The following is a 10,000-nucleotide window of genomic DNA, read 5'->3' on the forward strand; positions in this document are numbered from 1 at the left end:
GTAATGTATACTACTTGTTGATGTCATCCAACAACAACACTTACCAATCCAGTCAGAGTAATGTATACTACTTTAATGTATATAGGCAATATTGGTATAACCAACCCACACAGATGTTTGTTGTATTACCTCCCTTTCAGTGCTTTTCATTTTGATTTATTTTCAGTATACACATTGGTTTTGTAGCATGTCATTTCAGCATGTATATTGGCCTCTTAGATAATCAGTGGCTTTCAATTTCACTGTTTTTCATCTCTCCCAATGAAATTGAAGCATTTTCAAGCTGTATATGTTAGCATGCCCCCCCCCCCCATTACAATCGCCATTATTCAGCAACAAATTGACCAATCATAGCAATCCTTTTATAGCTGCCATGTCAACTGTTTTTCCAACATGGCTGCCTCCAACACCAACGTTAACTTTGAAGTACAAAGGTGCTTCAATATAAAAGATGTTGATACAATAGCAAAAGTGAACCAATGCCATTTAGGGGTGTCACAGAATCAGCCGTTGTTGTCTTTAAAAGTAGTAAACACAACTGGGCACTCAATTGGGCATCCAGTTGTCAATGGCAGCCAATCAGGTTAACCATATAGGGGCATGCTAACATATACATCTTTGAAAGCTCTGACTTCAAGGGGAGAGATGAAAAACAGTGAAGTCAAAACCTATTGCTTTGATTTCAGCATATATAATGGTTTTGTAGCATTTTATGATACTTGAAATTACAACTACATATAGATCAATAGTTAGTTTTTTCACCTATTGAGAATATTTTTCACTATTGCAAGTCAGGGCATATTTATCTGGTGACATAAAGAAGCTAGTGGTTAAATTACGATGATGACAGTCTCCTTCATTCAATTAACCTGTAGGTGACACCATATACCCATACTTCATAATTTCACAACATAGACTCGTAAGTCAAGTCTTGTGTCTTGTTATGCTAAATCTCACACCACTACTAGACGTTAGTGGTATGAGGTTAAATGTACTAATAAAAAAGATGCCCATTCTAAGCTAGAAATACTTCTTTTAAAAAAGAAGTTTCAGCTTTAATTTGTTTCCATAGTAATTCAGTAGAACAATGGTTTGAATCTTTCGCTAGTTTTGCACCACACGCAGACTTTTGGGGTTTTCATTTTTTTTGCCCTCCTGTTTATTTTGTTTAGTTTTCTTTGCTTTGCTCTTGTTTGAATATTATTCCATTCATAGAATCTGTACAGAAATTGTACAGAAATTATAGGTTGAAGTATGACAGGCTATTGAAAAGAGAAGTTGTATATAAACATTACACAGAAGGTAACATTAATAAATAGGATATTAAGTTCTCCATACCAGCATTCAAAATATTGCCATGAAATTCCACATGGCAGTGCCACCATATATGGTATTGTTAGTCAGGCATACAGGGTGTAACATATCGGTATCTTCTAAACATTTAAGTCATCAAGCCTTTATGGTGACAGAACAGCGGCTATCCCTTGCGCATACTATTGAGTTATACAACTACTGAGAACACACTATTCAAATGGTGATCAAAATTCCAATTTGAGTTCATTCAATTTCATATAAAATCTTTGGCCTAAGTGAGTTATATTTTGAAATTTGTGAAGGAGTGTTCTCCTCTGAAGGGTCTCACATTATAACTAATTTGCAGTGCACCCAATTTCATCTAAACTGAGTCGCCAAAATACATACATGCAATTTGATATACAGTACTGTAATCTATCTAGTTATGTTAACACAAGTGGTCTGATCTTAAAGGTGGCAGCTCATATATGGAGATAGTGTGTTGAATCACATGTGTCTGCCATCATTGCCTGCAGTATGTCTCATCATATATTTAATATTTCCTGTAATAGGCTGAAAAATGTGATGTGATGTAATCAACTTTCAGTTATTTAATTAAAACTTGCAGTAAGAGGGTCAACTTGATCTCTTGCTGAAATGTCTGAATACTTTTCCTTGTAAAATGCCAAACTCTATCAAGAAAATTTCCATTTAAAAATTCTGAATTCATATTTGAAAATGACTGTTTACTGCATGCTGTGAAACAATTTGAATTATGTATATTGTGCAGTGTGTGGACAAAGTTGATGATAAGATGTACTAGCATCTATGTAGCCACAACATGGAAACCCCACCATCATCATCATCGCATCACACAAGTTATGGACAAAATTACACACCAAAGACACATCTCAGTCATTTACATGCATTTTATAATACCCTGTACTGCCCTGGCAATATACTAAACAGTAGAATACAAAGCATTCTAGGTTTAAGACTTTTTTTTCAATCATTGTATAATTACTAAAGAACATATTATTTAGTATTAATGGTCACAGTCCTGCCAAATAGTATTTAGAGAGTATTTGATCTAGCCAAAATTTTGTGAAAAAATATGTACTGGACAAAATTGATACTACACAAAAGTTGAATATTACTCACTGTATAGCTAAATGTCAGAATTTTTTATATGCAAATTAAAAACAGTACCTGTTCTGATGACTACTATAAGCATGTAAACTGATATCAATTTTATTCTGTAACTTGTAAGCGCAAAATAAAAGTTGCATTGTTGTAGATTAGGTTTGAAAGTAAGTGATTTGTACTCAAGTTCCCAAGTTTTGAAAATTTCATCCACATTTTCAAGAAATGTCTAGAAAACTGTAAGATTTTATTAGATTTCTTGTTTCTCATGTTCTGTTACCATAGTGATGATGCTTTTGCCCAACAAGCAAACATATTCCAAATCATTTATGAGACAGATACTGATTCATTTAATCAAGCAAACCTTGCAAACATGATAAGGTAGCAGTGTCCTTTAATGAAAACATCAACCAGTAAATGGATGCAATTTGTTATTTGGTTTAAAATCTACCAACTATGTCAGATGATGTCATTGGCATCATCACATGATCAGAATCAACAAGGAGGGTGGAGATGTGGGGCATAATCTCTATTGGTGGACAATGTCTGTCAATCACAAAGAGATAGATTGCATGGTAGACTTAGATGTATCTGAGTGGATTTCAGGTGTTGCTATGTGAAAGTGTAATATATTTCTAGGTTTGAATGCAAAACTCTACCAGTGCGAAGGCAGGCTAAGACAGCATAGGTTTTATTCGCAGACTATTTTGTAATCTGTAACCACTCAGTCTCCTGTAACAATTGATAGGACCACCCAGTCTACTGTAACTATTGATAGGACCACCCAGTCTCCTGTAACTATTGATAGGGCCACCCAGTCTCCTGTAACTATTGATAGGACCACCCAGTCTCCTGTTACAATTGATAGGACCACCCAGTCTACTGTAACTAATGATAGGACCACCCAGTCTACTGTAACTATTGATAGGACCTCACAGTCTCCTGTAACAATTAAGACCACCCAGTCTCCTGTAACTATTGATAGGACCACACAGTCTCCTGTAACAATTAAGACCACCCAGTCTCCTGTAACTAATGATAGGACCACCCAGTCTACTGTAACTATTGATAGGACTACCCAGTCTCCTGTAACTATTGATAGGACTACCCAGTCTCCTGTAACTATTGATAGGACCACCCAGTCTCCTGTAACAATTAAGACCACCCAGTCTCCTGTAACTATTGATAGGACCACCCAGTCTCCTGTAACAATTAAGACCACCCAGTCTCCTGTAACAATTAAGACCACCCAGTCTCCTGTAACTATTGATAGGACTACCCAGTCTCCTGTAACTATTGATAGGACCACCCAGTCTCCTGTAACAATTAAGACCACCCAGTCTCCTGTAACAATTAAGACCACCCAGTCTCCTGTAACTATTGATAGGACTACCCAGTCTCCTGTAACTATTGATAGGACTACCCAGTCTCCTGTAACTATTGATAGGACCACCCAGTCTCCTGTAACAATTAAGACCACCCAGTCTCCTGTAACTATTGATAGGACCACACAGTCTCCTGTAACAATTAAGACCACCCAGTCTCCTGTAACTAATGATAGGACCACCCAGTCTACTGTAACTATTGATAGGACTACCCAGTCTCCTGTAACTATTGATAGGACCACCCAGTCTACTGTAACTATTGATAGGACCACCCAGTCTACTGTAACTATTGATAGGACTACCCAGTTTCCTGTAACTATTGATAGGACCACCCAGTCTCCTGTAACTATTGATAGGACCACACAGTCTCCTGTAACAATTAAGACCACCTAGTCTCCTGTAACTATTGATAGGACCACAGTTTCAAATGAACAAAAATTCATTCAAAGTCAATCTCAGGAAGTATATGCGGTGTTTTGAACAAAGCCACAAAAAAGTGATGTATGTAGAGATAATCTTCAAATAGTCTTGACATGCATTATCTACAATTTGTGAGAATACAGACCATAATATGCACTACATGTAGACACCCAAATCAAACAAGCATCTCAAGTGGATGAAAAACATGTACTGATCCTTAGCATCAAAAATAACAAGTCAACAAATGTATAACTTAATGTAGAGTGTAGTTGAAATTATGAATTTAAGTATATTTTCAATTCTGAATAAGATATGTCAAATATTGTTTTTGTATTTGTATCCACAAAGTAGCATTATAGCAAATGCAAACGTCAAAGTCCATATTCTTGTGCCAATTTTAACCTTTGTGTTACCATGATTACTTCACCTTCTGTGAATTTCTGGGTGAATTTCTTTTTTCATTCATTGATATGTATTATTGTCTATTTAAAAATTCATGGACGAGAACCATTTATTATGATTTTCCCAGAAGTTATATAAAACTGTCATTTATGATTTTCCTACAAGTGATTCATCCAAACTTGTAATATACATGTCTTTCTTGTGTACAGCTCTGTAGCATGACCCTTTTATTTTGACTTGCTGTCCAATAACTAATGATTTCCATTTCGCCATTCCACGCCCAAAGTGAGAATGAGTCTTGACTGGTCCCTGCATTCAAATTTTACAACAAATGCTACTAGTTATTTTCATCCAAGGTTCAAGACCCACTTCACATTAGGGTTAAAATCGAGATGTGAAAAACAGTTGTTTGGCAGAACTCTAGACAAGCTTGGTCCAGAACAAAAGAATGATCCTATGTCATCCTTACTAATGTAACACTAATGTGGGAATAAGAAATTTGGCCCTCTCTTCTGGTGATAGAGCAAGGGGAAGATAAAACAAAATCTGACTAGCTGTCCCCTTACATGTAAAATCAAGTTTATTTTGTGAATAACCTTAATGGAGTTTTCAAATTTTTGTACAATGTAATGTACAGGATGAACTACAGGGTTACACAAATCTTTAAAATTCTTTTGAAATGGCTATGATGGTTTGCAGATTGTCATATTTACTCAGGCAATTGCAATGTACAGTACATGCATGAAAATAAAAATTTACACAAATACTACCTTTGAGTGTTGGTGCATGATATGATGTGTATGAAACTGTATGGAGTATAGGAACTCGGTTGTTTCATGTCTCAGTTTGTGTTAAAGACAAATATTTAAGCAAGACTGAATTACAAACAGTTGTTATATATGTGCACAACCAGCCAAGAAATACTATTATGCAAGATGATCAGATCTATGGTATTGGTCTATAACTGTTATTTTGATCAAAATACGGATGCTATTTGCCGGGGATCGAATGGGTGTCTAAAAGTGTTTGTCAAAGGGCACAAAGATTTCAATCACAAAAAACACTCATAGAAACCCTGACCATGCCTATATTATCTACATAGTTTTAAGCAAACATACATATTAATGCAATTTATCAAAGTAAAATCCCTAGCAACCAAAACTTTGCTCGTAGCAACTGTCAAGCTAAAGTGTCATGCCAAATTAAGTATATTATGAATTCATAGCAACCATGGGCCTAGCTACTGCAATTTATCAAAGTAAAGTCCCTGACAACCAAGACTTTGCTTGTAGCAATTGCCTAGCTAAAGTGTCTTATGCCAATCAAGTATATTGTGAATTCATAGCAACCGTGGTCTTAGCAACTGCAATTCATCAAAGTAAAATCGCTGGCAACCAAGACTCTTCTCGTAGCAACTGCCTAGCTAAAGTGTCATGCCAAATCAAGTTGACAAGTATATTGTGAATTCATAGCAGCCAGGGCCTTAGCAACTGCAATTTATCAAAGTAAAATCTCTGGCAACCAAGACTCAGCTCGTAGCAACTGCCTACCTAAAGTGTCTTGTACCAAATCAAGTATATTGCGAATTCATAGCAAAACAGGGTCTAAGCAACTGCAAATTCGAGTTGATTGTTTCTCTTATAATAGCATAGAATTTATCGATTTCAGTAAAATCAATTGTTGTACAGCTTTATTGCCGATTTTTCTGTTAATGAAGACAGTGCAAACACAAACTCCAACTGGGCATCATTCATTTTCCTGGTTGAACAAATATCAAGATAATACTGTTATTATCATACTTTCATAATAATGCCTCGGATGAAAATAAAATCGACTTGTCATGTATATAGAACGAGTCTCTGTAAGTTTAGAATGTGTTCGATTCTGAGGGTGCCGGTGGTGTAGCCTTAAGTTGTCCGAGGAAAGTGTCGAACCTCTTTCCCCGCCAATCAAAATAAAACTAAACACATCCACTTTCGGTAAACAAAGTGAACAGTACCAAATAGAGAAAATAATAAGAAGTGGACTGCAGTATGTAAGGTGTTGGGTTAGGGGAGAACGTGACAGTTGTATTAGTAACCTTATGTGTATATCTATGAGTGCCATCAATCAGTTGAAATTAAGGTGACAGTTGTATTAGTAACCTTATATGAATATCTATGAGTGCCACCAACCAGTCGAAATTAGGGTGACAGTTGTATTAGTAACCTTATATGTATATCTATGAGTACCATCAGCCAGTCGAAATTAAAGTGACAGTTGTATTAGTAACCCATATGAATATCTATGAGTGCCATCAACCAGTCGAAATTAGGGTGACAGTTGTATTAGTAACCCTATATGTATATCTATGAGTGCCATCAACCAGTCGAAATTAAGGTGACAGTTGTAGTAACCATATATGCATATCTATGAGTCGCATCAACCAGTCGAAATTAAAGTGACAGTTGTATTAGTAACCTTATATGTATATCTATGAGTGCAATCAACCAGTCGAAATTAGGGTGACAGTTGTATTAGTAACCCTATATGTATATCTATGAGTGCCATCAACCGGTCGAAATTAAGGTGACAGTTGTATTAGTAACCCTATATGTATATCTATGAGTGCCATCAACCGGTCGAAATTAAGGTGACAGTTGTAGTAACCATATATGCATATCTATGAGTGCCATCAACCGGTCGAAATTAAGGTGACAGTTGTATTAGTAACCCTATATGCATATCTATGAGTGCCATCAACCGGTCGAAATTAAGGTGACAGTTGTATTAGTAACCCTATATGTATATCTATGAGTGCCATCAACCAGTCGAAATTAAAGTGACAGTTGTATTAGTAACCCTATATGTACATTTGTATATCTATGAGTGCCATCAACCGGTCGAAATTAGGGTGATAGTTGTATTAGTAACCTTATGTGTATATCTATGAGTGCCATCAACCAGTCGAAATTAGGGTGATAGTTGTAGTAACCTTATATGCATATCTATGAGTGCCATCAACCAATCGAAATAATTCAAATACGACATTGTACATTTAATATGGTGTATATCTCGACACTGAATTTATTTTAAAAGTTTCTACTTTACATTGAGCTGATTCAGGAAAGGGAAAGTTGAAGAAATCTAAACAATATGCAATGTAACATTTGGCAATGATTATAGAGCATCTCAGATGGCTCTTCATTTTTACATATTAATCATATTGTATTCAATCCATTCGACGACACTTGACACTTTGCCATACAAACCGGGAAGATCTGGAAGGCCACATTTATGGCCAGCCGATGTACGGTCACCAATGACTCCCATCAGATACCATCTCTCATCGTCTGGGTTCGGGTCCTGTTCATCCTGTACGGGTCGGTACCATACCATTGGACCTCCATCATCAACCTTCGTATTACAGAGAGGAATATGTAAAACATTCGTTCAAAGTATTACTAGCATGTTCTCTTTCTAAAGGAAAACAAATGAGATGGAACTATACATTTAAACACACATTGATCTAAATGATTTCAACAGAACTATTTTACCTTCATTATTGAGTTAGGGCTTGAGTTTATGTTATGTTTCTGACTGACCCTTTCTGTATCTTTGCCTCATTTAGTCGGAGAGGCTATGTTATGGGTCTGTCTGTCTGTCTGTCTGTCTGTCTGTCTGTCTGTATGTATGTGTGTGTATGTATGTATGTATGTATGTGTGTGTATGTGTCTATGTATGTATGTATGTATGTATGTATGTATGTATGTATGTATGTATGTATGTATGTATGTATGTATGTATGTATGTATGTACGTACGTACGTGTGTGTATGTGTCTATGTATGTATGTATGTATGTATGTATGTATGTATGTATGTATGTATGTATGTATGTATGTATGTCTGTCTGTCAAATGAGATGAAAGTCGACATTTTTTACGTTAATACTGTAATTGATATGGATTTGATTAGCTTTTCAGCGAAATCCACCTGAACTAATTAGTCTAATTTGCATAAAAAATGGTATATTTAAAAATGATTGATGGGTCACCCTTTTTCAACGTTTGGTTTCACAGGGAGAGAGGGTTTCGGACATTTTTTCATTAATGAAAATATCCACCTACACCCCAGTCCCCGCCACCTGCCGATGAAACTAGCCCGTCCCTAGAAAAGTTATAACCGAATGCTTACGTACCGTACAGGCATCATCATCGGTTGGCGTACCAGCACACATTAAGCTCTCTGTGACTATACCATTATGTCGATCTGGATCATTGCAGTACTCATCATCAAACACTGTGATATTGGCCTGGAGGAGAACATCAGATGGTGAACCGTCCTCTGTTACAAGTTAGACATATACACGATATATGATTATGTGAAATATTTCTTGTATTTCGTGCATCAGGCTTTATGATTTAAAACCTCGGAATTTAACGTCTAAGCAGGTGTAATGACGTTGTTCTGCAATGTAAGCTTAACACCAGAACTTCCGTACTAATAGTGAAATCTTCCAACATGCATGGCTGTTTTAGTTTCATATATATGTTTAATGCCTGTCAATAACACATGCAATGTTTCCCCGGCAATGCAACCAGCGACAGACAAGCACTTACAAACAGAACTTGTCACAAACAGGGAAAGTAAATAAATGAATTGGATTAGTCACACTCCGCACAGCATGGAAGTATCACCCACAGGAAGAATAACAATGTTATTAACCAGATCAAAGGTTCAATGATCTACCATCACTGTTCGCTCATCAATCTTGGTATCAATAACTTCCCATTTACCGAACGAGCTTAGCATATCAATTATGAGGGAGTTCGGAACAATGATTGCTTGTGACAGTGAAGGGTGCGCAGTGGGCAGTTTATAGAATATTAATGTTTGACACATCATATTACATGTGTACCTAAAATAAAGTTAATGTACTGAAACAGTTATCCTGCATAGTTTTCTTCAATTTCAGGGCTTTCCATAATAACTCTGTATGTAAGTATATCTTTAAAATTTTAACAGATTCTACTAACTTTCACTGGCTGCTGACCATAGTAGTAGTGTGCATGCTGTTACTGTTTGTATCATTAACTAAATAAAGTGTTAATTGGTGTCTATCTCAACATGAAACCTTGTGATCAGGCTCCCTGATCTCGATAGTTCATTTAATACCTTTCACTCTCGCTTCTGGGAAAAGAACTGTATAATTTAACGATTGTTTTGGTCAAACCAGCCTGTTATCTTACGTAACCAACCATTTTCTGGTTATCAGTGATTACTAGGCTGTGATTTCCAGAGAACGGCTGATATTGTCCTACTTTTAATGTACAAGAATTGAGCCTTTATTAGATGATTTCATTGCCCGTATTTCAAC

The 10,000-nt window shown here is 36.3% G+C and overlaps 1 protein-coding gene across 1 annotated transcript in view; it reads left to right on the forward strand.

Moving 5' to 3' along the window:
- LOC144441246 (TBC1 domain family member 13-like) overlaps positions 1-1,128 on the forward strand; it is a 15,167-nt gene extending 14,039 nt beyond the window's left edge. The window contains exon 10 of the mRNA XM_078130803.1: positions 1-1,128. This exon is cut by the window's left edge and continues 480 nt beyond it. The gene's annotated coding sequence lies outside the window, so the exon portion shown is untranslated.
- The last annotated feature ends 8,872 nt before the right edge of the window (positions 1,129-10,000 follow it).

The sequence above is a fragment of the Glandiceps talaboti genome, chromosome 10, assembly GCF_964340395.1.
Source record: "Glandiceps talaboti chromosome 10, keGlaTala1.1, whole genome shotgun sequence".
NCBI classification, from domain to species: domain Eukaryota; kingdom Metazoa; phylum Hemichordata; class Enteropneusta; family Spengelidae; genus Glandiceps; species Glandiceps talaboti.